We start from the raw sequence: 26,176 nt of genomic DNA, 5'->3' as shown, positions 1-26,176 counted from the left end.
CTTCAGCAAGAACACAGGAGCTGGGGCCTGAAAGCTTCCTGACTCAGTGTAGTCCTACAGCATAATTATGACCACCGCCTCATGCTAGGATGCCCCAAGAGGACAACTGTATTGCCCCACTCTCAGATTCCTGCTCTCCTGTTGCTCAAAATCCCCAGGAGACCGTCTGTTGTGTCTGGACCTCCTGCTGGGACATTCTGAACAGCTGGGAAAGTTGCATCCTGCTTCAAATGTCCTGTCAGCCAGGATGGCTTCTGGGTGCCAGTATCCACAAATAAAAGCCAGAATGCAGGAGACAGGGGACCTCAGCAGAGCTGTACAAGTGACCACAGCTCACTTCCTTGTGCATGTCAGCTGAAGAGAGCCGGTCCGCCTGCTAGTGGAGGATGAGAGCAGTAGCACCTCTGAGATATTCACTGGATTTGCGCTGCCAGGGCACAAATTTGCAACAGTAGTAGAGGAGAGAAGTCCCTCAGGGACACAGCTGTGGAATAGGAGCACAAGTAGGTCAGAGGAGACAGAGAATACTTAATGGAGGGAGAGCAAGTGAGCAAGGAAGAGAAGGATGAGTGAAAGTCAGTCTGCCATGATCTAGGCCCCACAGCCAAATCCCAGGCAGTGTTTCTTCTTCTTCCCTCCTCAGTCAGGAGGGCCCAAAGAGAGTGAGGCAGAGTCAGGTCACAGAGACGTTGACACGAAGCAGGGTGCCAGTCCTGCACAACAGAGCAATGGGGCACGTTGGGGCATTGCAGGAATCAGCAACCTCATGCCCCGGCAGAGCAATCTTGCACCCCTTGGACCTCTGGTGAATTCCCTGATACGGCCTGTTGTCCACCACCGGTGCCAAGGTGAGGGCACCTCTCTTGCAGGAGCTGGTCTCTTTTCAGTGGTGCTCAGTGATAGGACAGTGAACACAAACTGGAACAAAGGAAGTCCCACCTCAACACAAGGTGACTCTTCTTAGGTGTGAGGGTGCTGGAGCCCTGCAGCAGGCTGCCCAGAGAGGTTGTGGAGTCTCGTTCGCTAGAAACTTTCAAAAGAAAAAGCTTCCCTGTGCAGTGTGCCCCAAACCCACCTTCCTCTCACAATGGGGAAGTGTCATCTGATGTCATCTTGCTTTGACCAGAACAATGCTTTTGTCCCTGGGTGGCTTGTGAAAACGTCCTGAGAGGGAAAGACCACAGAGGCTGCATTGCAGAAGAACTTTAATTATTTAAAAGAGGGAAAGGAGGTGAAGCAGTTGGGGTTTGGATGTAGGAAGCAACAGTTTCTCCAAAAGCCAAGCCCTGAGGCCAGGGTGGAGTTTGGAAAAAGTCCCTAACTGCCTCCACAGCAAAGGGAGGGAGGCAGCAAATTTCTTCAGGGCTGACTTCAGAAAAGCCATGGCCCTGGGGAGCAGAAAGCAACAGAGAAAAGAGAGAAAAAGGAATGAGAAGCAGGTAAGGTTCACATGGGTCATGTTCTCAGAGTGCAGGCATGACTCTTGTTGCCTTCCTCTGTAGGGGGAGCCATGGATGGCCAGACCCTCTGAAAGTGACAACCCAATGTTCTTTACTCAGATCCAAATCTTCTAGCTTCCTGGGGATCCTTCTGCCTTGATTGTCACCAGTTCATTTAGCAGGGTCTGCAGCAGTAGCGGTTGGTGATGCAAGAGAGGTCAAAGCCCCCGGAGCTGATGGGCACTCCCTGAGAGCTGAGGATGCTGCCAACAGCAGCAGAGGTGGAGGAGCCCACGGCGGTGTTCTGTGGGAAGGAGCTGAGGATGGGGCCGGGCAGGGTCACCACCACAGCAGAGGGCTGGATGGCAACAACGGAGTCCTGGCACCTCACACAGCAGGGCTCATTGCAGCTGTTGGCCAGCGGGGTTGGGCCGCAGGGCTGGCAGGGGTTGCAGCAGGACATGTCTTGGGGCTGGAGCTGAATCTGGAGGAGAGGACAGGGAGGAGCATGGAGGTGAGGAGGGAGCAGCCTGTGCACCCCCCAGCAGACAGCCAAGGCACGTGCTGGCTGCAGAACTGCTGTCTATGAAGGGAGGCCCACTTGCCTCTGAGCCTGTCCTGCTGGGGAAGGAGCAGAGGGAGCCAGGCCCAAGACAGCTGTCTCCTAGTCAAGAGCCCTACAGGACTCTCAGCCCAGACCCAGCCCCAGCCCCAGCCCCAGCCCCTACCCCTCTCCAAAACAAGCCTTCTGCACACTTGCCCTCCCAGGACAGGCAGCCCCAAGCCCCACTCGAGGGCAGAGCTTCCAACTCACTTGCTTGCGAAGGAGCAGACAGGGAGTGAAGCGGATGGCAGAGTGAAGAGGTGGGATGGCTTTTATACTGCTCCTGCACTGCCCCAGGCCCCCAGCAAGCCTCTGTGCAGGTCATCATCTTCCGAGAAGCTCATCTGAAATGCAAAACATCCCAGCTAATGACACAGGCTGTGCTTTGGTTTCCTGGATAGCCACCTTTTCATTTTCTCCTTTGGCCATAACCTCCTTCCTGAAGACTCCTTTCCAGTGCTTGGGTGGAAGGTCCAGGGATTCCTGTGACAGCTCTGAATCACTGCCAACAGATGATGCGTGCCAGCTGCCTCAGGGGACACGTGCCAGCTGGAGCAATTGGCCTATGGCGAAAGTGTGCTGGTTTGCAGGAAGGGCTCTGCCACTCCTAGCACTGCCATCCTCCCCTGCATGCAAAGAGTTGCTGAGTGGGACAATTGGCCAAGTGCCTTTCCTCCCACCCTCCAAGGCCTCTCTTATCATCCCTGTCTGTTGCCTCTGCAGGTGGTAGTTGAGTGCTGCTGCTTTGGCATTCTTCCTCCTAATGCTGCTGTAGGGAGGCTGTGGTGTCCCGTTGGACCTTCTCACTTCCTGGGCTCTCTGAAGGTCTCTCCACCAACAGCATCACTGTGTCTGGGGCCTTCTGCCCCAGGGTGCTCCAACCCTGCCCTGCCAAGGGGCTTCCCCATGTCTCCAGTCCACAGCTGCTCACATGCAGCAGGGGTGCTAGCAAGCACCTGGCCCATGTGTGCTTGCAGGAGCAGTGTGGTGGTGGCTGAGCTCAAGCAGTGTTTCTCAGTCATCTTCTGCAATCTCCACCTACACAGACTTTCAGAACCACACAGGACAGCATCAAGCTGCTCTGTTCAATGCTTCTTTCAGCAGGAGGCTTGGACCTGATCATCTCCAGAGGCACCTTCCAAAGCGAGCTATTCTGATTCTCACCATGAGACTGCAATGTGTTCTGTGACCGCCAAGGCCAGCAATCTCCTAGAAGAAGAATGTGGCCAGCAGCTAGAGGGAAGTTTTCCTCACCCTCTACTGTACCCTGAATTGCTGGGTCTAGTTCTGCCTCCCCAGCAAGTATGGCAGTGCTTGGAGTGGCAGAGCCCTTTCTGCAAACCAACTCACTTTAGCCATAGGCCAATTGCTCCAGCTGGCACGTGTCCCCTGAGGCAGCTGGCATGCATCATCTGTTGGCAGTGATTCAGAGCTGTCACAGGAATCCCTGGACCTTCCACCCAAGCACTGGAAAGGAGTCTTCAGGAAGGAGGTTATGGCCAAAGGAGAAAATGAAAAGGTGGCTATCCAGGAAACCAAAGCACAGCCTGTGTCATTAACTGGGATGTTTTGCATTTCAGATGAGCTTCTCCGAAGGTGATGACCTGCACAGAGGCTTGCTGGGGGCCTGGGGCAGTGCAGGAGCAGTATAAAAGCCATCCCAGCTCTTCACTCTGCCATCCGCTTCACTCCCTGTCTGCTCCTTCGCAAGCAAGTGAGTTGGAAGCTCTTCCCTCGAGTGGGGCTTGGGGCTGCCTGTCCTGGGAGGGGAAGTGTGCAGAAGGCTTGTTTTGGAGAGGGGTAGGGGCTGGGGTTGGGGCTGGGGCTGGGGCTGGGTCTGGGCTGAGAGTCCTGTAGGGCTCTTGACTAGGAGACAGCTGTCCTGGGCCTGGCTCCCTCTGCTCCTTCCCCAGCAGGACAGGCTCAGAGGCAAGTGGGCCTCCCTTCATAGACAGCAGTTCTGCAGCCAGCACGTGCCTTGGCTGTCTGCTGGGGGGTGCACAGGCTGCTCCCTCCTCACCTCCATGCTCCTCCCTGTCCTCTCCTCCAGATTCAGCTCCAGCCCCAAGACATGTCCTGCTGCAACCCCTGCCAGCCCTGCGGCCCAACCCCGCTGGCCAACAGCTGCAATGAGCCCTGCTGTGTGAGGTGCCAGGACTCCGTTGTCGCCATCCAGCCCTCTGCTGTGGTGGTGACCCTGCCCGGCCCCATCCTCAGCTCCTTCCCACAGAACACCGCCGTGGGCTCCTCCACCTCTGCTGCTGTTGGCAGCATCCTCAGCTCTCAGGGAGTGCCCATCAGCTCCGGGGGCTTTGACCTCTCTTGCATCACCAACCGCTACTGCTGCAGACCCTGCTAAATGCACTGGTGACAATCAAGGCAGAAGGAACCCCAGGAAGCTAGAAGATATGGATCTGAGTAAAGAACATTGGGTTGTCACTTTCAGAGGGTCTGGCCATCCATGGCTCCCCCTACAGAGGAAGGCAACAAGAGTCATGCCTGCACTCTGAGAACATGACCCATGTGAACCTTACCTGCTTCTCATTCCTTTTTCTCTCTTTTCTCTGTTGCTTTCTGCTCCCCAGGGCTATGGTTTTTCTGAAGTCAGCCCTGAAGAAATTTGCTGCCTCCCTCCCTTTGCTGTGGAGGCAGTTAGGGACTTTTTCCAAACTCCACCCTGGCCTCAGGGCTTGGCTTTTGGAGGAACTGTTGCTTCCTACATCCAAACCCCCACTGCTTCACCTCCTTTCCCTCTTTTAAATAATTAAAGTTCTTCTGCAATGCAGCCTCTGTGGTCTTTCCCTCTCAGGACGTTTTCACAAGCCACCCAGGGACAAAAGCATTGTTCTGGTCAAAGCAAGATGACATCAGATGACACTTCCCCATTGTGAGAGGAAGGTGGGTTTGGGGCACACTGCACAGGGAAGCTTTTTCTTTTGAAAGTTTCTAGTTAACGAGACTCCACAACTTCTCTGGGCAGCCTGCTGCAGGGCTCCAGCACCCTCACACCTAAGAAGAGTCACCTTGTGTTGAGGTGGGACTTCCTTTGTTCCAGTTTGTGTTCACTGTCCTATCACTGAGCACCACTGAAAAGAGACCAGCTCCTGCAAGAGAGGTGCCCTCACCTTGGCACCGGTGGTGGACAACAGGCCGTATCAGGGAATTCACCAGAGGTCCAAGGGGTGCAAGATTGCTCTGCCGGGGCATGAGGTTGCTGGTTCCTGCAATGCCCCAACGTGCCCCATTGCTCTGTTGTGCAGGACTGGCACCCTGCTTCGTGTCAACGTCTCTGTGACCTGACTCTGCCTCACTCTCTTTGGGCCCTCCTGACTGAGGAGGGAAGAAGAAGAAACACTGCCTGGGATTTGGCTGTGGGGCCTAGATCATGGCAGACTGACTTTCACTCATCCTCCTCTTCCTTGCTCACTTGCTCTCCCTCCATTAAGTATTCTCTGTCTCCTCTGACCTACTTGTGCTCCTATTCCACATCTATGTCCCTGAGGGACTTCTTTCCTCTACTGCTGTTGCAAATTTGTGCCCTGGCAGCGCAAATCCAGTGAATATCTCAGAGGTGCTACTGCTCTCATCCTCCACTAGCAGGCGGACCGGCTCTCTTCAGCTGACATGCACAAGGAAGTGAGCTGTGGTCACTTGTACAGCTCTGCTGAGGTCCCCTGTCTCCTGCATTCTGGCTTTTATTTGTGGATACTGGCACCCAGAAGCCATCCTGGCTGACAGGACATTTGAAGCAAGATGCAACTTTCCCAGCTGTTCAGAATGTCCCAGCAGGAGGTCCAGACACAACAGACCGTCTCCTGGGGATTTTGAGCAACAGGAGAGCAGGAATCTGAGAGTGGGGCAATACAGTTGTCCTCTTGGGGCATCCTAGCATGAGGCAGTGGTCATAATTATGCTGTAGGACTACACTGAGTCAGGAAGCTTTCTGGCCCCAGCTCCTGTGTTCTTGCTGAAGAGCAAGGGACAGGAAGGCTTCTTCCACCAGCACTAGCATTGCAAATGTAGTTTTGCTTCCTGGAGTCCTTCCTCACACTGTTGCCGTCTTTCACTTCCTTCCAGGTGCCATGGGGCAGACTGTTGTCACTCGGAAAAGGGCCAAGGCATTGATACAGCTTAGACAACTCAGCACATTCAGGAACAGCACTTAGCTGGGGAAGAGAGGACTGGGAGGTGGCTGCTCTGCAGAGCAAGGTGGCCGGCATGAACCTTTGCAGGAGCTTTTATTAGAAAACATTTGGCTTACTCTCAAATTTAGGATTTTCTGGAATCTTTCTTTCTTTCTTTATAATGCAGAAATTGCAGGATGGATGTGCTGTAAGAAACAAACCAAAATGGTGAGGACCAAGTGGAGCACTGTGCAGCACGGTCGCTCTCTTTGCCGGAGTAAAAGTTCCTGGTGCCTTCTGGGGAAAACTCTTCAGAGACATTTGCAGTTTGGCTCGTGGGGCACAGTGCCAGAGAAAGGGCGCCCCACTTGGCCACTGAGGGCTTCCAGGGCACAGCCAGACGGTTCCTCAGAGAAGGGGAAGGGAATGGAATGGAATGGAATGGAATGGAATGGAATGGAATGGAATGGAATGGAATGGAATAGAATAGAATAGAATAGAATAGAATAGAATAGAATAGAATAGACCCGTTTGGAGGAGACTTGCAAGATCATTGTGTCCAAACCATCAACCAATCCAACAATCCTAAACACCTAACCCATGGCACCAAGCACACCATCAAGTCTCCTCCTGAACACCTCTAACGATGGTGACTCCACCACCTCCCTTGGCAGCCCATTCCAATGGGCAATCACTCTCTCTGTAGAGAACTTCTTCCTAACATCCAACCGAAACCTCCCCAAGCGCAGCCTGAGACTGTGTCCTCTTATTCTGGTACTGGCTGCCTGGGAGAAGAGACCATCATCCGCCTGTCTAAACCTCCCTTCAGGTAGTTGTAGAGAGCAACAAGGTCACCCCTGAGGCTCCTCCTCTTCAGGCTAAGCAATCCCAGCTCCCTCAGCCTCTCCTCATAGGGCTTGTGTTCCAAGCCCCTCAGCAACTTCGTTGCCCTTCTCTGAACTTGTTCCAGCATGTCAACCTCCTTCCTAAACTGAGGAGCCCAGAACTGGACACAGTACTCAAGGTGAGGCCTAACCAGTGCAGTGTACAGGGGCTGAATGACCTCCCTGCTCCTGCTAGCCACACTGTTCTTGATGCAGGCCAGGATGCCATTGGCCCTCTTGGTTGCCTGGGCACACTGCAGGCTCATGTTCATCCTACCATCGACCAGTACCCCCAGGTCCCTCTCTGCCTGGCCACTCTCCAGCCACTCTGACCCCAGCCTGTAGCTCTGCATGGGATTGTTGTGGCCAATGTGCAGAACCTGGCACTTGGATGTGTTCCATCTCATGCCGTTGGATTCTGCCCATCTGTCCAGCCTGTCCAGGTCCCTCTGCAGAGCCTCTCTATCCTCCAGCAGATCAACTCCTGCCCCCAGCTTGGTGTCGTCAGCAAATTTACTGATGATGGACTCAATGCTCTCATCCAGATCATCAATGAAGATGTTAAAGAGCATGGGGGCCAGCACTGATCCTTGGGGCACACCACTAGTGACTGGCTGCCAGCTGGATGTGGCACCACTCACCACCACTCTCTGGGCTCGGCCCTCTGGCCAGTTCCTAGCCCAATGCAGTGTGCTCCCGTCCAAGCCATGGGCTGACAGCTTGGCCAGGAGTTTGCTATGGGGGACGGTGTCAAAGGCCTTGCTGAGGTCCAGGTAGACTACATCCACAGGCCTCCCCACATCCACCAGGTGGGTCGCCTGATCATTGAAGGAGATCAGGTTGATCAGGCAGGACCTGCCCTTCCTAAATCTATGCTGGCTGGGCCTGATCCCTTGGCCAACCTGCAAGTGCTGTGTGATTGCACTCAAGATGACCTGTTCCATAATCTTGCCTGGCACTGAGGTCAGGCTGACAGGACTATAATTCCCTGGCTCAACCAACTGACCCTTCTTGTGGATGGGCACCATGTTGGCCAGATTCCAGTCTTCTGGGACCTCTCCAGTGAGGCAGGACTGATGGAAAATGATGGAGCTGTGGCAGTCTGGAGTGAGTGGTACACATGGGGCTAGCACGGCTCCCTTGCTGCCGTCAAGCTGCTGCAACAGCTGGGCTCAGTTTGTGATTCACCAAAGGTGGTCTGTGGAGGCTGCAACTCGGTAAGAGCAGTGCTCATAGCGGGGCAATGGCGTGCGGCACCTGGGCTTGTGGCTGCCGGCGGCACGGCAGTGCACTCGGGCCAGCGACCACTTTGTGGTCTGCAGAGAAGTTCTCCGCTCCCCGGATTGAATCTCTAGACAAGTGGATTGCGAATCGCGGGCAAAGAAGGCTTTCTTTTCTACGTGGAGCGTGGAGGAAGTGAGGCCTTGCTTAGCAACACAGCCCCAGCTTAGCATCTGCTGAAAGCAATGCTTGGCCAATGGCAAAACCCGGTAATTAACCAATAAGGTGGCACTTTGCCAAGTACAGTCTATGCAGGCGCCATGCATAAGCACCACACAAGCATTTTGTGAGCCAGGCCTGTGAAAGTTGTTTGCCGCAAGGTATGAGACAGGCTGGGCAGGCTGTTTACTTAGCCCTGCTGACACCAGGTGCATTTCATGCCAAAACCCTCCCCCACTGCAGAAGGGAGGGGGAAAAGGGGTTTTGAGCAAAACACATAAAAGACATGTTTATTTTGGTCATATTTTGCCCTTCCACCAAAATGTCATCCAATGATTTGGCAGCAAAGGAAGGGAGAGCAAGTTCCTCCCAGTTGTTAGCATATCAAGCAGCAACCAGCTCCAAGGAGAGCAGCCCATTCACCGCATTGCCAGGCACCACAGTGACATTCAGCCTCCTTTGCTAGACCAAGTCAAGGTCTTCTCCTACCTCTGTCTTATGCATCACATTCTGCTGTGGGAGCTTCCTTAGCTGTGCAAAAATCTGAGGGAGAAAGTGTCTCTGGAAGGCTGAGCTCCAAGGAAGTGGCTCTCAGATCTCCCCTGGTTGTGTTATTTCCATATTCACCCACAGATCTTCAGTTACACGTCCTTTCTCTCATGCAGAATAGAGGAGAACTGAGGAGTCTCCTTGAATAAATCAAAGGATCTGACCAGATAGGTCATGCCTGAAGAATCAAAGGGATGCTGCTTCTGTGGAAACCAAAGCCCTGAAATCAAGAAGGAGATTCTCTGCCTGTTTGCTTAAGTCTGCGACGATCTGCATAGGTTTGCCCCAGCTCTGTAGGAGCTGAACACAGAAGGGCGTTTAAGTGAAAAGTAGCATCACAGAATTGTCTTAGTTGGAAAAGATCATTGAGTCCAACCATGCAGCAGTTTTTCTTCCTCACAGTGTTGTAGGACAGCACCAGGACTGAAGCATGATCCACACTCTCCCTCTACAGATCTTGCTATGACTCAGACTAAGGTTGGAATGCAGCCTTCCTCTGGCAGCCTATTGTGGTGCAACCTTGCAGCCACTCACTCACTCACTCCTTCCCTGCTGGTGGGATAGAGGAGAAAATCAGAAGCACGAGAGAGAGAAGCGATGGGTTGAGGTAGAGGCAGTTTAACACATGTAGAACAAATGCTGCACAGACTAACAAAGCAAAGCAAAGAATTCATTCACCACTTCCCATCGGCAGGGAGGTGTTCAGCATCTCCAGGGAAACTGAGCTCCACCACATGAGTTACTGGGGAAGACAAGTCCCTGTCCCTGGAGACACTCAAGATCAGACTTGATGTGGTCCTGGCCAGCCTGATCTAATTGAAGCTGACCCTGCTCACTGCAGGGGGGCTTGGACAAGATGACCTTTGAGGGTCCTTTCAAACCCAGTTCAATCTGTGCATCTGTGACAAACACCATCATTCCCAATGTCCCTCCCTTCATTCTCCTTCCCCTGGTTTTTATTGCTGATCAGCACATCCTGTGGACTGCAACATTGCTTTGGTCAGCTGTCCCTGCTGTGTCCCCTCCCAACCTCTCATGCACCTCCAGCCTGCTCACAATGAGGCAGTGTGAGGAAGCAGAGAAGTCCTTGAAGCTGTGCAAGCCCTGCTCAGCAGCAACTAAGGCACCCTTGTGTTAGCAACACCACTTCCAGCATTTCTACTCTAGGTGCCTATGAGAGCTGCTCCTGCTTGGGGGGCTGTTCCTGAGGCTCTTCACCCAATCCCATTCCTGCTGTCCTTCAGCAAGAGGAATTTTCTTCCCTATGAGTTGTGTAGCTGCTGAACTACCCAATGACGTTCTGCAAGCCCCCAGCTCCCCACCCGAGATCAGGAGATGACAGACTTCTGATCTGCACTATGTAATCTGTGCCTGAGGAGGCATTTCTGGGCAGAGAAGCAGCAAGACCATCCCTGCTGGCTGCTGACACTTGAACAGCTGCCCACATTTTCCTCAGAACCATGGCACACTGCACAAAGCTTCCCTGTGCAGTGTGCCCCAACTCCACCTTCCTCTCACAATGGGGAAGTGTCATCTGATGTCATCTTGATTTGACCAGAGCAATGCTTTTGTCCCTGGGTGGCTTGTGAGAACGTCCTGAGAGGGAAAGATCACAGAGGCTGCATTGCAGAAGAATTTTAATGATTTAAAAGAGGGAAAGGAGGTGAAGCAGTGGGGGTTTGGATGTAGGAAGCAACAGTTCCTCCAAAAGCCAAGCCCTGAGGCCAAGGTGGAGTTTGGAAAAACTCCCTAACTGCCTACATAGCAAAGGGAGGGAGGCAGCAAATTTCTTCAGGACTGACTTCAGAAAAGCCATGGCCCTGGGGAGCAGAAAGCAACAGAGAAAAGAGAGAAAAAGGAATGAGAAGCAGGTAAGGTTCACATGGGTCATGTTCTCAGAGTGCAGGCATGACTCTTGTTGCCTTCCTCTGTAGGGGGAGCCATGGATGGCCAGACCCTCTGAAAGTGACAACCCAATGTTCTTTACTCAGATCAACATCTTCTAGCTTCCTGGAGGTCCTTCTGCCTTGATTGTCACCAGTGCATTTAACAGGGTCTGCAGCAGTAGCGGTTGGTGATGCAAGAGAGGTCAAAGCCCCCGGAGCTGATGGGCACTCCCTGAGAGCTGAGGATGCTGCCAACAGCAGCAGAGGTGGAGGAGCCCACGGCGGTGTTCTGTGGGAAGGAGCTGAGGATGGGGCCGGGCAGGGTCACTACCACAGCAGAGGGCTGGATGGCGACAACGGAGTCCTGGCACCTCACACAGCAGGGCTCATTGCAGCTACTGGCCAGTGGGGTTGGGCCGCAGGGCTGGCAGGGGCTACAGCAGGACATGTCTTGGGGAGGAGCTGAACCTGGAGGAGAGGACAGGGAGGAGCATGGAGGTGAGGAAGGAGCAGCCTGTGCACCCCCCAGCAGACAGCCAAGGCACGTGCTGGCTGCAGAACTGCAGTCTATGAAGGGAGGCCCAGTCGCCTCTGAGCCTGTCCTGCTGGGCAAGGAGCAGAGGGAGCCAGGCCCAGGACAGCTGTCTCCTAGTCAAGAGCCCTACAGGACTCTCAGCCCAGCCCCAGCCCCAACCCCAGCCCCTGCGCCTCTCCAAAACAAGGCTTCTGCACACCTCCCCTCCCAGGACAGGCAGCCCCAAGCCCTACTCGAGGGCAGAGCTTCCAACTCACTTGCTTGCGAAGGAGCAGACAGGGAGTGAAGCGGATGGCAGAGTGAAGAGCTGGGATGGCTTTTATACTGCTCCTGCACTGCCCCAGGCCCCTAGCAAGCCTCTGTGCAGGTCATCACCTTCGGAGAAGCTCACCTGAAATGCAAAACATCCCAGCTAATGACTCAGGCTGTGCTTTGGTTTCCTGGATTGCTGCCTTTTCATTTTCTCTTTTGGCCATAACCTCCTTCCTGTAGACTCCTTTCCAGTGCTTGGGTGGAAGGTCCAGGGATTCCTGTGACAGCTGTGAATCGCTGCCAACAGAAGATGCGTGCCAGCTGCTGCAGGGACTCGTGCCTGCAGAGCTATCCCCACACTCTGTGCTGAAATACAAACTGAAAGAGCAGGCTGCAAGGAGGTGACCCTGGCCACATTTGAGCCAAGATGACCCTGATCTGGGCAGCCAGCATCTCTTTATTGAGAGGTTCATACACGGCATTATTCCCTTTCCCACAGCCTACTCCCTTTAAGCTCACTGTTTTATGTTTACTTTACCAGGTGTTTTTTTCCCCTTTGCCTTTCCCAGCAGCTTCAAAGAAACAGCTTTTTATTATCTTCAGTCCCATCCTTTCACACACGATTCTAAGTACAACATCTCTTGTCACACGCCAGGCTGCCACTCAGACGTGAAGAACATCTGAGCATCTCATTACTACTCCATTGGGTTCCCACATGTGCTGTCTGGAGCCGTTGGCCTATGGCCAAATTTGGCTTGTTTGCCACCACACAGGGTAGAAAGGCCCTGCTGCTTCCAGTCCTGCCACACTCTCCTGGATGCCAAAGGGCTCCTGAATAGGATCATATCTTGCATCCCCTTATCCCACCCACCATGTTCTCTCTGATGGTCCTTTGCTATTGCTTCTTGGCAGGTGGTTTGCTCTGCACATTTTGCCACTCTTTCTCATAAGGCTGCTGTGGAGAGAACTTGCTGCCCTGTTTGCCTGCTCTGATCTTTGGACTCTTTCTTCTTGTCCGCTGCAAACACCATCAGTGGGTCTGGGTCCTTGTCCCACCACAGCATGCTTCAGTCGTGCACTGTCAAGGGGTTTCCCAACAATGATTCTGATTTCTAATTGTTCATTATCAACCATTCTCATCCTGTGCTGTACTGAACCCATGGATGTATAGCTTGTAGAAGGAGAAGATGAGGGAAGGAATGGGAAGCTTCACACACTATATTTTAGCCAAGGTAATTGAAGAGGGTAGAAGCACTGGGAATGCTCTGGGCTCTACCACTCCAAGCACTGCCATCCTTGCCTGGATGCCAAAAAGCTCACACACAGGATCATGTCCTGTGACCCCTTTATTGCACCCTCAAAATTTTCTCTGACGGCTCCTGGCCGTTGCCTCTGCAGGTGGTTGAGTGCTGCTGACTCTGACACTCTTCTGTGGAGAAGCTCTAGTTTGATGCCCCAGCCCTCTGTCATGGGACAGACCTTCTTGTGTGACCCTGGGGGTCCTCAGGGTTGGTACGTGGCCAGAGATCGGGTTTAGGTAGCATCTGTGAGCAGGAAATTCTCAGTACGAGCATGGTGGTGGTGCAGGAAGAGGTGCTGGTCCACAGAGCTGACAAGGGACCTTCTGCACAGATCACACAATCATATGGTAGGAATGGTAGGAGCTGGAAGAAACCCCTGGAGATCTAGTTCAAAACCTCTGGTAATGCAGGTTCACCTCAGCCAGGGCACACAGGAATGCATCCAGGTGGGTTTTGCAAGCTTCTAGTGAAGGAGACTCCACACATTGCAGGCTGATGGTGAACTTGGTGTCCTGCAGCACTTTCAGGGCCTTCTCTGCATAGCTGCTTTCTAGCAGGTCATCCCTCATGTGCTTTGGTGCAGGGGATTGTTTTTCCCCAGGTACAGGACTTTACACTGTAATGGGTTGGGGCAGACCCCCTCCCCACCACGTGCAGAAATAACGACTCAGACAAATGGATTGCAAAAGTGATGGAAAGTTTAAATAGAACGATGAGTGCGTGCAGAGAACTAGAAATACAGTGACAAGAGAGAGACCCCAAAATAGACCCAGAGAAATCCCATCCCCACCTGAGGGTGCACCCAAACCCCCAGGGCTCCTCCTTCCCCCCCCCCCCCCACTGCTAGGCTAGTCTCAGCTGCCAGATCTGAGACTGCCCATCCCCCCGTGGCCTTGGGCCTAACCAGGCCCATGGCTGTGCGATCTCTCCTCCAGTTACCAGGCGGCGGAGAGGAAGGAAAGAGGAAGTGCCAGACCCCGCCATGAAACTTATAGTGGTGCAAGGGATCATGGTAGGAAATAACCTAATTTCCTGTGTCCACCCACTGGGCTGGACTTCTGGACACAGGAAACACCCCTGTAGCAGAGGACACCCAGCCCAAACTAGGACATACACTTGCCCTTGTTGAACTTCGTGAGATTCTCTTTGCCCAATTGCTGAGGGTCCACCTTGTTCTTCCATGAAGGTCATTGGGGAAGATGTTGAACAAGACTAGCTGCAACACTAACCCTGTGGAACACCAGGAGCCACAGGCTCCAGCTAAATCCATTGATCACAAACTTCAGTGCTCTGTCCTTCAGTTGCTCAAGCCCCACAGCATAAGCATCAGGGCAATGAGTGCCGGATCACCGAGGCCAGAGACTCAGAACAGCTCACTTTGGAAGGTGCCTCTGGAGATGATCAGGTCCAAGCCTCCTGCTGAAAGAAGCATTGAACAGAGCAGCTTGATGCTGTCCTGTGTGGTTCTGAAAGTCTGTGTGGGTGGAGATTGCAGAAGATGACTGAGAAACACTGCTTGAGCTCAGCCACCACCACACTGCTCCTGCAAGCACACATGGGCCAGGTGCTTGCTAGCACCCCTGCTGCATGTGAGCAGCTGTGGACTGGAGACATGGGGAAGCCCCTTGGCAGGGCAGGGTTGGAGCACCCTGGGGCAGAAGGCCCCAGACACAGTGATGCTGTTGGTGGAGAGACCTTCAGAGAGCCCAGGAAGTGAGAAGGTCCAACGGGACACCACAGCCTCCCTACAGCAGCATTAGGAGGAAGAATGCCAAAGCAGCAGCACTCAACTACCACCTGCAGAGGCAACAGACAGGGATGATAAGAGAGGCCTTGGAGGGTGGGAGGAAAGGCACTTGGCCAATTGTCCCACTCAGCAACTCTTTGCATGCAGGGGAGGATGGCAGTGCTAGGAGTGGCAGAGCCCTTCCTGCAAACCAGCACACTTTCGCCATAGGCCAAGTGCTCCAGCTGGCACGTGTCCCCTGAGGCAGATGGCATGCATCATCTGTTGGCAGTGATTCAGAGCTGTCACAGGAATCCCTGGACCTTCCACCCAAGCACTGGAAAGGAGTCTTCAGGAAGGAGGTTATGGCCAAAGGAGAAAATGAAAAGGTGGCTATCCAGGAAACCAAAGCACAGCCTGTGTCATTAACTGGGATGTTTTGCATTTCAGATGAGCTTCTCGGAAGATGATGACCTGCACAGAGGCTTGCTGGGGGCCTGGGGCAGTGCAGGAGCAGTATAAAAGCCATCCCAGCTCTTCACTCTGCCATCCGCTTCACTCCCTGTCTGCTCCTTCGCAAGCAAGTGAGTTGGAAGCTCTTCCCTCGAGTGGGGCTTGGGGCTGCCTGTCCTGGGAGGGCAAGTGTGCAGAAGGCTTGTTTTGGAGAGGGGTAGGGGCTAGGGCTGGGGCTGGGGCTGGGGCTGGGCTGAGAGTCCTGTAGGGCTCTTGACTAGGAGACAGCTGTCCTGGGCCTGGCTCCCTCTGCTCCTTGCCCAGCGGGACAGGCACAGAGGCGACTGGGCCTCCCTGCACAGACTTCAGCTTCGCAGCCAGCACGTGCCTTGGCTGTCTGCTGGGGGGTGCACAGGCTGCTCCCTCCTCACCTCCATGCTCCTCCCTGTCCTCTCCTCCAGATTCAGCTCCAGCCCCAAGACATGTCCTGCTGCAACCCCTGCCAGCCCTGCGGCCCAACCCCGCTGGCCAACAGCTGCAATGAGCCCTGCTGTGTGAGGTGCCAGGACTCCGTTGTCGCCATCCAGCCCTCTGCTGTGGTGGTGACCCTGCCCGGCCCCATCCTCAGCTCCTTCCCACAGAACACCGCCGTGGGCTCCTCCACCTCTGCTGCTGTTGGCAGCATCCTCAGCTCTCAGGGAGTGCCCATCAGCTCCGGGGGCTTTGACCTCTCTTGCATCACCAACCGCTACTGCTGCAGACCCTGCTAAATGCACTGGTGGCAATCAAGGCAGAAGGACCCCCAGGAAGCTAGAAGATGTTGATCTGAGTAAAGAACATTGGGTTGTCACTTTCAGTGGGTCTGGCCATCCATGGCTCCCCCTGCAGAGGAAGGCAACAAGAGTCATGCCTGCACTCTGAGAACATGACCCATGTGAACCTTACCTGCTTCTCATTCCTCTTTCTCTCTTTTCTCTGTTGCTTTCTGCTCCCCAGGGCTATGGTTTTTCTGAAGTCAGCCCTGAAGAAATTTGCTGCCTCCCTCCCTTTGCTGTGGAGGCAGTTAGGGACTTTTTCCAAACTCCACCCTGGCCTCAGGGCTTGGCTTTTGGAGGAACTGTTGCTTCCTACATCCAAACCCCCACTGCTTCACCTCCTTTCCCTCTTTTAAATAATTAAAGTTCTTCTGCAATGCAGCCTCTGTGGTCTTTCCCTCTCAGGACGTTTTCACAAGCCACCCAGGGACAAAAGCATTGTTCTGGTCAAAGCAAGATGACATCAGATGACACTTCCCCATTGTGAGAGGAAGGTGGGTTTGGGGCACACTGCACAGGGAAGCTTTTTCTTTTGAAAGTTTCTAGTGAACGAGACTCCACAACCTCTCTGGGCAGCCTGCTGCAGGGCTCCAGCACCCTCACACCTAAGAAGAGTCACCTTGTGTTGAGGTGGGACTTCCTTTGTTCCAGTTTGTGTTCACTGTCCTATCACTGAGCACCACTGAAAAGAGACCAGCTCCTGCAAGAGAGGTGCCCTCACCTTGGCACCGGTGGTGGACAACAGGCCGTATCAGGGAATTCACCAGAGGTCCAAGGGGTGCAAGATTGCTCTGCCGGGGCATGAGGTTGCTGGTTCCTGCAATGCCCCAACGTGCCCCATTGCTCTGTTGTGCAGGACTGGCACCCTGCTTCGTGTCAACGTCTCTGTGACCTGACTCTGCCTCACTCTCTTTGGGCCCTCCTGACTGAGGAGGGAAGAAGAAGAAACACTGCCTGGGATTTGGCTGTGGGGCCTAGATCATGGCAGACTGACTTTCACTCATCCTCCTCTTCCTTGCTCACTTGCTCTCCCTCCATTAAGTATTCTCTGTCTCCTCTGACCTACTTGTGCTCCTATTCCACATCTATGTCCCTGAGGGACTTCTTTCCTCTACTGCTGTTGCAAATTTGTGCCCTGGCAGCGCAAATCCAGTGAATATCTCAGAGGTGCTACTGCTCTCATCCTCCACTAGCAGGCGGACCGGCTCTCTTCAGCTGACATGCACAAGGAAGTGAGCTGTGGTCACTTGTACAGCTCTGCTGAGGTCCCCTGTCTCCTGCATTCTGGCTTTTATTTGTGGATACTGGCACCCAGAAGCCATCCTGGCTGACAGGACATTTGAAGCAGGATGCAACTTTCCCAGCTGTTCAGAATGTCCCAGCAGGAGGTCCAGACACAACAGACCGTCTCCTGGGGATTTTGAGCAACAGGAGAGCAGGAATCTGAGAGTGGGGCAATACAGTTGTCCTCTTGGGGCATCCTAGCATGAGGCGGTGGTCATAATTATGCTGTAGGACTACACTGAGTCAGGAAGCTTTCTGGCCCCAGCTCCTGTGTTCTTGCTGAAGAGCAAGGGACAGGAAGGCTTCTTCCACCAGCACTAGCATTGCAAATGTAGTTTTGCTTCCTGGAGTCCTTCCTCACACTGTTGCCGTCTTTCACTTTCTTCCAGGTGCCATGGGGCAGACCGTTGTCACTCAGAAAAGGGCCAAGGCATTGATACAGCTTAGACAACTCAGCACACTTAGGAACAGCACTTAGCTGGGGAAGAGAGGACTGGGAGGTGGCTGCTCTGCAGAGCAAGGTGGCCGGCATGAACCTTTGCAGGAGCTTTTATTAGAAAACATTTGGCTTACTCTCAAATTTAGGATTTTCTGGAATCTTTCTTTCTTTCTTTATAATGCAGAAATTGCAGGATGGATGTGCTGTAAGAAACAAACCAAAATGGTGAGGACCAAGTGGAGCACTGTGCAGCACGGTCGCTGACTTTGCCGGAGTAAAAGTTCCTGGTGCCTTCTGGGGAAAACTCTTCAGAGACATTTGCAGTTTGGCTCGTGGGGCACAGTGCCAGAGAAAGGGCGCCCCACTTGGCCACCGAGGGCTTCCAGGGCACAGCCAGATGGCTCCTCAGAGAAGGGGAAGGGACTGGAATGGAATGGAATGGAATGGAATGGAATGGAATGGAATGGAATGGAATGGAATGGAATGGAATGGAATAGAATGGAATAGACCCGTTTGGAGGAGACTTGCAAGATCATTGTGTCCAAACCATCAACCAATCCAACAATGCTAAACACCTAACCCATGGCACCAAGCACACCATCAAGTCTCCTCCTGAACACCTCTAATGATGGTGACTCCACCACCTCCCTGGGCAGCCCATTCCAATGGGCAATCACTCTCTCTGTAGAGAACTTCTTCCTAACATCCAACCTAAACCTCCCCAAGCGCAGCCTGAGACTGTGTCCTCTTATTCTGGTACTGGCTGCCTGGGAGAAGAGACCATCATCCGCCTGTCTAAACCTCCCTTCAGGTAGTTGTAGAGAGCAACAAGGTCACCCCTGAGGCTCCTCCTCTTCAGGCTAAGCAATCCCAGCTCCCTCAACCTCTCCTCATAGGGCTTGTGTTCCAAACCCCTCACCAACTTCGTTGCCCTTCTCTGGACTTGTTCCAGCAAGTCAACCTCCTTCCTAAACTGAGGAGCCCAGAATTGGACACAGTACTCAAGGTGAGGCCTAACCAGTGCAGTGTACAGGGGCAGAATGACCTCCCTGCTCCTGCTAGCCACACTGTTCTTGATGCAGGCCAGGATGCCATTGGCCCTCATGGTTGCCTGGGCACACTGCAGGCTCATGTTCATCCTACCATCGACCAGTACCCCCACGTCCCTCTCTGCCTGGCCACTCTCCAGCCACTCTGACCCCAGCCTGTAGCTCTGCATGGGATTGTTGTGGCCAGTGTGCAGAACCCGGCACTTGGATGTGTTCCATCTCATGCCGTTGGATTCTGCCCATCTGTCCAGCCTGTCCAGGTCCCTCTGCAGAGCCTCTCTATCCTCCAGCAGATCAACTCCTGCCCCCAGCTTGGTGTCGTCAGCAAATTTACTGATGATGGACTCAATGCCCTCATCCAGATCATCAATGAAGATGTTAAAGAGCATGGGGGCCAGCACTGATCCTTGGGGCACACCACTAGTGACTGGCTGCCAGCTGGATGCGGCACCACTCACCACCACTCTCTGGGCTCGGCCCTCCAGCCAGTTCCTAGCCCAATGCAGTGTGCTCCCGTCCAAGCCATGGGCTGACAGCTTGGCCAGGAGTTTGCTATGGGGGACGGTGTCAAAGGCCTTGCTGAGGTCCAGGTAGACTACATCCACAGGCCTCCCCACATCCACCAGGTGGGTCGCCTGATCATAGAAGGAGATCAGGTTGATCAGGCAGGACCTGCCCTTCCTAAATCTATGCTGGCTGGGCCTGATCCCTTGGCCAACCTGCAAGTGCTGTGTGATTGCACTCAAGATGACCTGTTCCATAATCTTGCCTGGCACTGAGGTCAGGCTGACAGGACTATAATTCCCTGGCTCAACCAACTGACCCTTCTTGTGGATGGGCACCATGTTGGCCAGATTCCAGTCTTCTGGGACCTCTCCAGTGAGGCAGGACTGATGGAAAATGATGGAGCTGTGGCAGTCTGGAGTGAGTGGTACACATGGGGCTAGCACGGCTCCCTTGCTGCCGTCAAGCTGCTGCAACAGCTGGGCTCAGTTTGTGATTCACCAAAGGTGGTCTGTGGAGGCTGCAACTCGGTAAGAGCAGTGCTCATAGCGGGGCAATGGCGTGCGGCACCTGGGCTTGTGGCTGCCGGCGGCACGGCAGTGCACTCGGGCCAGCGACCGCTTTGTGGTCTGCAGAGAAGTTCTCCGCTCTCCGGATTGAATCTCTAGACAAGTGGATTGCGAATCACGGGCAAAGAAGGCTTTCTTTTCTACGTGGAGCGTGGAGGAAGCGAGGCCTTGCTTAGCAACACAGCCCCAGCTTAGCATCTGCTGAAAGCGATGCTTGGCCAATGGCAAAACCCGGTAATTAACCAATAAGGTGGCACTTTGCCAAGTACAGTCTATGCAGGCGCCATGCATAAGCACCACACAAGCATTTTGTGAGCCAGGCCTGTGAAAGTTGTTTGCTGCAAGGTATGAGACAGGCTGGGCAGGCTGTTTACTTAGCCCTGCTGACACCAGGTGCATTTCATGCCAAAACCCTCCCCCATTGCAGAAGGGAGAGGGAAAAGGGGTTTTGAGCAAAACACATAAAAGACATGTTTATTTTGGTCATATTTTGCCCTTCCACCAAAATGTCATCCAATGATTTGGTAGCAAAGGAAGAGAGGGCAAGTTCCTCCCAGTTGTTAGCATATCAAGCAGCAACCAGCTCCAAGGAGAGCAGCCCATTCACCGCATTGCCAGGCACCACAGTGACATTCAGCCTCCTTTGCTAGACCAAGTCAAGGTCTTCTCCTACCTCTGTCTTATGCATCACATTCTGCTGTGGGAGCTTCCTTAGCTGTGCAAAAATCTGAGGGAGAAAGTGTCTCTGGAAGGCTGAGCTCCAAGGAAGTGGCTCTCAGATCTCCCCTGGTTGTGTTATTTCCATATTCACCCAGAGATCTCCAGTTACACATCCTTTCTCTCATGCAGAATAGAGGAGAACTGAGGAGTCTCCTTGAATAAATCAAAGGATCTGCCCAGATAGGTCATGCCTGAAGAATCTAAGGCATGCTGCTTCTGTGGAAACCAAAGCCCTGAAATCAAGAAGGAGATTCTCTGTCTGTTTGCTTAAGTCTGCGACGATCTGCATAGGTTTGCCCCAGCTCTGTAGGAGCTGAACACAGAAGGGCGTTTAAGTGAAAAGTAGCATCACAGAATTGTCTTAGTTGGAAAAGATCATTGAGTCCAACCATGCAGCAGTTTTTCTTCCTCACAGTGTTGTAGGACAGCACCAGGACTGAAGCATGATCCACACTCTCCCTCTACAGATCTTGCTATGACTCAGACTAAGGTTGGAATGCAGCCTTCCTCTGGCAGCCTATTGTGGTGCAACCTTGCAGCCACTCACTCACTCCTTCTCTGCTGGTGGGATAGAGGAGAAAATCAGAAGCACGAGAGAGAAAAGCGATGGGTTGAGGTAGAGGCAGTTTAACACATGTAGAACAAATGCTGCACAGACTAACAAAGCAAAGCAAAGAATTCATTCACCACTTCCCATCGGCAGGGAGGTGTTCAGCATCTCCAGGGAAACTGAGCTCCACCACATGACAGTTACTGGGGAAGACAAGTCCCTGTCCCTGGAGACACTCAAGATCAGACTTGATGTGGTCCTGGCCAGCCTGATCTAATTGAAGCTGACCCTGCTCACTGCAGGGGGGCTTGGACAAGATGACCTTTGAGGGTCCTTTCAAACCCAGGTCACTCTGTGCATCTGTGACAAACACCATCATTCCCAATGTCCCTCCCTTCATTCTCCTTCCCCTGGTTTTTATTGCTGATCAGCACATCCTGTGGTCTGCAACATTGCTTTGGTCAGCTGTCCCTGCTGTGTCCCCTCCCAACCTCTCATGCACCTCCAGCCTGCTCACAATGAGGCAGTGTGAGGAAGCAGAGAAGTCCTTGAAGCTGTGCAAGCCCTGCTCAGCAGCAACTAAGGCACCCTTGTGTTAGCAACACCACTTCCAGCATTTCTACTCTAGGTGCCTATGAGAGCTGCTCCTGCTTGGGGGCTGTTCCTGAGGCTCTTCACCCAATCCCGTTCCTACTGTCCTTCAGCAAGAGGAATTTTCTTCCCTATGAGTTGTGTAGCTGCTGAACTACTCAATGACGTTCTGCAAGCCCCCAGCTCCCCACCCGAGATCAGCAGATGACAGACTTCTGATCTGCACTATGTAATCTGTGCCTGAGGAGGCATTTCTGGGCAGAGAAGCAGCAAGACCATCCCTGCTGGCTGCTGACACTTGAACAGCTGCCCACATTTTCCTCAGAACCATGGCACACTGCACAAAGCTTCCCTGTGCAGTGTGCCCCAACTCCACCTTCCTCTCACAATGGGGAAGTGTCATCTGATGTCATCTTGCTTTGACCAGAATAATGCTTTTGTCCCTGGGTGGCTTGTGAGAACTTCCTGAGAGGGAAAGACCACACAGGTTGTATTGCAGAAGAATTTTAATGATTTAAAAGAGAGAAAGGAGGTGAAGCAGTGGGGGTTCGAATGCAGGAAGCAACAGTTCCTCCAAAAGCCAAGCCCTGAGGCCAGGGTGGAGTTTGGAAAAAGTCCCTAACTGCCTCCACAGCAAAGGGAGGGAGGCAGCAAATTTCTTCAGGGCTGACGTCAGAAAAACCATAGCCCTGGGGAGCAGAAAGCAACAGAGAAAAGAGAGAAAAAGGAATGAGAAGCAGGTAAGGTTCACATGGGTCATGTTCTCAGAGTGCAGGCATGACTCTTGTTGCCTTCCCCTGCAGGGGGAGCCATGGATGGCCAGACTCTCTGAAAGTGACAACCCAATGTTCTTTACTCAGATCAACATCTTCTAGCTTCCTGGGGGTCCTTCTGCCTTGATTGTCACCAGTGCATTTAGCAGGGTCTGCAGCAGTAGCGGTTGGTGATGCAAGAGAGGTCAAAGCCCCCGGAGCTGATGGGCACTCCCTGAGAGCTGAGGATGCTGCCAACAGCAGCAGAGGTGGAGGAGCCCACGGCGGTGTTCTGTGGGAAGGAGCTGAGGATGGGGCCGGGCAGGGTCACCACCACAGCAGAGGGCTGGATGGCGACAACGGAGTCCTGGCACCTCACACAGCAGGGCTCATTGCAGCTACTGGCCAGCGGGGTTGGGCCGCAGGGCTGGCAGGGATTGCAGCAGGACATGTCTTGGGGAGGAGCTGAACCTGGAGGAGAGGACAGGGAGGAGCATGGAGGTGAGGAGAGAGCAGCCTGTGCACCCCCCAGCAGACAGCCAAGGCACGTGCTGGCTGCAGAACTGCAGTCTATGAAGGGAGGCCCAGTCGCCTCTGAGCCTGTCCTGCTGGGCAAGGAGCAGAGGGAGCCAGGCCCAGGACAGCTGTCTCCTAGTCAAGAGCCCTACAGGACTCTCAGCCCAGCCCCAGCCCCAGCTCCAACCCCAGCACCTCTCCAAAACAAGCCTTCTGCACACCTCCCTTCCCAGGACAGGCAGCCCCAAGCCCCACTCGAGGGCAGAGCTTCCAACTCACTTGCTTGCGAAGGAGCAGACAGGGAGTGAAGCGGATGGCAGAGTGAAGAGCTGGGATGGCTTTTATACTGCTCCTGCACTGCCCCAGGCCCCTAGCAAGCCTCTGTGCAGGTCATCACCTTCGGAGAAGCTCACCTGAAATGCAAAACATCCCAGCTAATGACTCAGGCTGTGCTTTGGTTTCCTGGATTGCTGCCTTTTCATTTTCTCTTTTGGCCATAACCTCCTTCCTGTAGACTCCTTTCCAGTGCTTGGGTGGAAGGTCCAGGGATTCCTGTGACAGCTGTGAATCGCTGCCAACAGAAGATGCGTGCCAGCTGCTGCAGGGACTCGTGCCTGCAGAGCTATCCCCGCACTCTGTGCTAAATACAAACTGAAAGAGCAGGCTGCAAGGAGGTGGCCCTGGCCACATTTGAGCCAAGATGACCCTGATCTGTGCAGCCAGCATCTCTTTATTGAGAGGTTCATACACGGCATTATTCCCTTTCCCACAGCCTACTCCCCTTAAGCTCACTGTTTTGTGTTTACTTTACCAGGTGTTTTTTTCCCCTTTGCCTTTCCCAGCAGCTTCAAAGAAACAGCTTTTTATTATCTTCAGTCCCATCCTTTCACACACGATTCTAAGTACAACATCTCTTGTCACACGCCAGGCTGCCACTCAGACGTGAAGAACATCTGAGCATCTCATTACTACTCCATTGGGTTCCCACATGTGCTGTCTGGAGCCGTTGGCCTATGGCCAAATTTGGCTTGTTTGCCACCACACAGGGTAGAAAGGCCCTGCTGCTTCCAGTCCTGCCACACTCTCCTGGATGCCTAAGGGCTCCAGAATAGGATCATATCTTGCATCCCCTTATTCCACCCACCATGTTCTCTCTGATGGTCCTTTGCTATTGCTTCTTGGCAGGTGGTTTGCTCTGCACATTCGGCCACTCTTCCTCATAAGGCTGCTGTGGAGAGAACTTGCTGCCCTGTTTTCCTGCTCTGATCTTTGGACTCTTTCTTCTTGTCCACTGCAAACACCATCAGTGGGTCTGGGTCCTTGTCCCACCACAGCATGCTTCAGTCGGGCATTGTCAAGGGGTTTCCCAACAATGATTCTGATTTCTAATTGTTCATTATCAACCATTCTCATCCTGTGCTGTTCTGAACCCATGGATGTATAGATTGTAGAAGGAGAAGATGAGGGAAGGAATGGGAAGCTTCACACACTATATTTTAGCCAAGGTAATTGAAGAGGGTAGAAGCACTGGGAATGCTCTGGGCTCTACCACTCCAAGCACTGCCATCCTTGCCTGGATGCCAAAAAGCTCACACACAGGATCATGTCCTGTGACCCCTTTATTGCACCCTCAAAATTTTCTCTGACGGCTCCTGGCCGTTGCCTCTGCAGGTGGTTGAGTGCTGCTGACTGACACTCTTCTGTGGAGAAGCTCTAGTTTGGTGCCCCAGCCCTCTGGCATGGGACAGACCTTCTTGTGTGACCCTGGGGGTCCTCAGGGTTGGTATGTGGCCAGAGATCGGTTTTAGGCAGCATCTGTGAGCAGGAAATTCTCAGTACGAGCATGGTGGTGGTGCAGGAAGAGGTGCTGGTCCACAGAGCTGACAAGGGACCTTCTGCACAGATCACACAATCATATGGTAGGAATGGAAGGAGCTGGAAGAAACCCCTGGAGATCTAGTTCAAAACCTCTGGTAATGCAGGTTCACCTCAGCCAGGGCACACAGGAATGCATCCAGGTGGGTTTTGAAAGCTTCTAGTGAAGGAGACTCCACACATTGCAGGCTGATGGTGAACTTCTTGTCCTGCAGCACTTTCAGGGCCTTCTCTGCATAGCTGCTTTCTAGCAGGTCATCCCTCATGTGCTTTGGTGCAGGGGATTGTTTTTCCCCAGGTACAGGACTCTACACTGTAATGGGTTGGGGCAGACCCCCTCCCCACCACGTGCAGAAATAACGACTCAGACAAATGGATTGCAAAAGTGTTGGAAAGTTTAAATAGAACGATGAGTGCGTGCAGAGAACTAGAAATACAGTGACAAGAGAGAGACCCCAAAATAGACCCAGAGAAATCCCATCCCCACCTGAGGGTGCACCCAAACCCCCAGGGCTCCTCCTTCCCCCCGCCCACTGCTAGGCTAGTCTCAGCTGCCAGATCTGAGACTGCCCACCCCCCGTGGCCTTGGGCCTAACCAGGCCCATGGCCGTGCGATCTCTCCTCCAGTTACCAGGCGGCGGAGAGGAAGGAAAGAGGAAGTGCCAGACCCCGCCGTGAAACTTATAGTGGTGCAAGGGATCATGGTAGGAAATAACCTAATTTCCTGTGTCCACCCACTGGGCTGGACTTCTGGACACAGGAAACACCCCTGTAGCAGAGGACACCCAGCCCAAACTAGGACATACACTTGCCCTTGAAAACTTCATGAGATTCTCTTTGCCCAATTGCTGAGGGTCCACCTTGTTCTTCCATGAAGGTCATTGGGGAAGATGTTGAACAAGACTGGCTGCAACACTAACCCTGTGGAACACCAGGAGCCACAGGCTCCAGCTAAATCCATTGATCACAAACTTCTGTGCTCTGTCCTTCAGTTGCTCAAGCCCCACAGCATAAGCATCAGGGCAATGAGTGCCGGATCACCGAGGCCAGAGACTCAGAACAGCTCACTTTGGAAGGTGCCTCTGGAGATGATCAGGTCCAAGCCTCCTGCTGAAAGAAGCATTGAACAGAGCAGCTTGATGCTGTCCTGTGTGGTTCTGAAAGTCTGTGTGGGTGGAGATTGCAGAAGATGACTGAGAAACACTGCTTGAGCTCAGCCACCACCACACTGCTCCTGCAAGCACACATGGGCCAGGTGCTTGCTAGCACCCCTGCTGCATGTGAGCAGCTGTGGACTGGAGACATGGGGAAGCCCCTTG

The 26,176-nt window shown here is 53.4% G+C and overlaps 5 long non-coding RNA genes across 5 annotated transcripts; 2 read left to right on the top strand and 3 right to left on the bottom strand.

Annotated features, from left to right (window-relative positions):
* Positions 1 to 1,188: 1,188 nt before the first annotated feature.
* Positions 1,189 to 2,338, bottom strand: LOC137456207 (uncharacterized). Its single transcript, XR_010990985.1, has 2 exons — positions 2,254 to 2,338; positions 1,189 to 1,923 (listed from the first exon to the last, which is right to left on the bottom strand). It is a non-coding gene; the product is annotated as an uncharacterized lncRNA (long non-coding RNA).
* A 1,307-nt stretch (positions 2,339 to 3,645) lies between these two features.
* On the top strand, positions 3,646 to 4,828 carry LOC137456203 (uncharacterized). Its single transcript, XR_010990982.1, has 2 exons — positions 3,646 to 3,757; positions 4,094 to 4,828. It is a non-coding gene; the product is annotated as an uncharacterized lncRNA (long non-coding RNA).
* A 5,832-nt stretch (positions 4,829 to 10,660) lies between these two features.
* Positions 10,661 to 11,757, bottom strand: LOC137456217 (uncharacterized). The gene is made up of 2 exons (XR_010990991.1): positions 11,719 to 11,757; positions 10,661 to 11,394 (listed from the first exon to the last, which is right to left on the bottom strand). It is a non-coding gene; the product is annotated as an uncharacterized lncRNA (long non-coding RNA).
* Positions 11,758 to 15,193: 3,436 nt separating this feature from the next.
* Positions 15,194 to 16,389, top strand: LOC137456206 (uncharacterized). Its single transcript, XR_010990984.1, has 2 exons — positions 15,194 to 15,324; positions 15,655 to 16,389. It is a non-coding gene; the product is annotated as an uncharacterized lncRNA (long non-coding RNA).
* A 5,813-nt stretch (positions 16,390 to 22,202) lies between these two features.
* LOC137456215 (uncharacterized) lies at positions 22,203 to 23,323 on the bottom strand. The gene is made up of 2 exons (XR_010990989.1): positions 23,262 to 23,323; positions 22,203 to 22,937 (listed from the first exon to the last, which is right to left on the bottom strand). It is a non-coding gene; the product is annotated as an uncharacterized lncRNA (long non-coding RNA).
* Between the last annotated feature and the right edge of the window lie 2,853 nt (positions 23,324 to 26,176).

This window comes from Melanerpes formicivorus, unplaced genomic scaffold (assembly GCF_026170545.1).
Source record: "Melanerpes formicivorus ecotype bairdi unplaced genomic scaffold, bMelFor1.0.p_v2 SCAF_119, whole genome shotgun sequence".
Taxonomy (NCBI): domain Eukaryota; kingdom Metazoa; phylum Chordata; class Aves; order Piciformes; family Picidae; genus Melanerpes; species Melanerpes formicivorus.
This window is presented reverse-complemented; position numbering and strand designations above follow the sequence as displayed.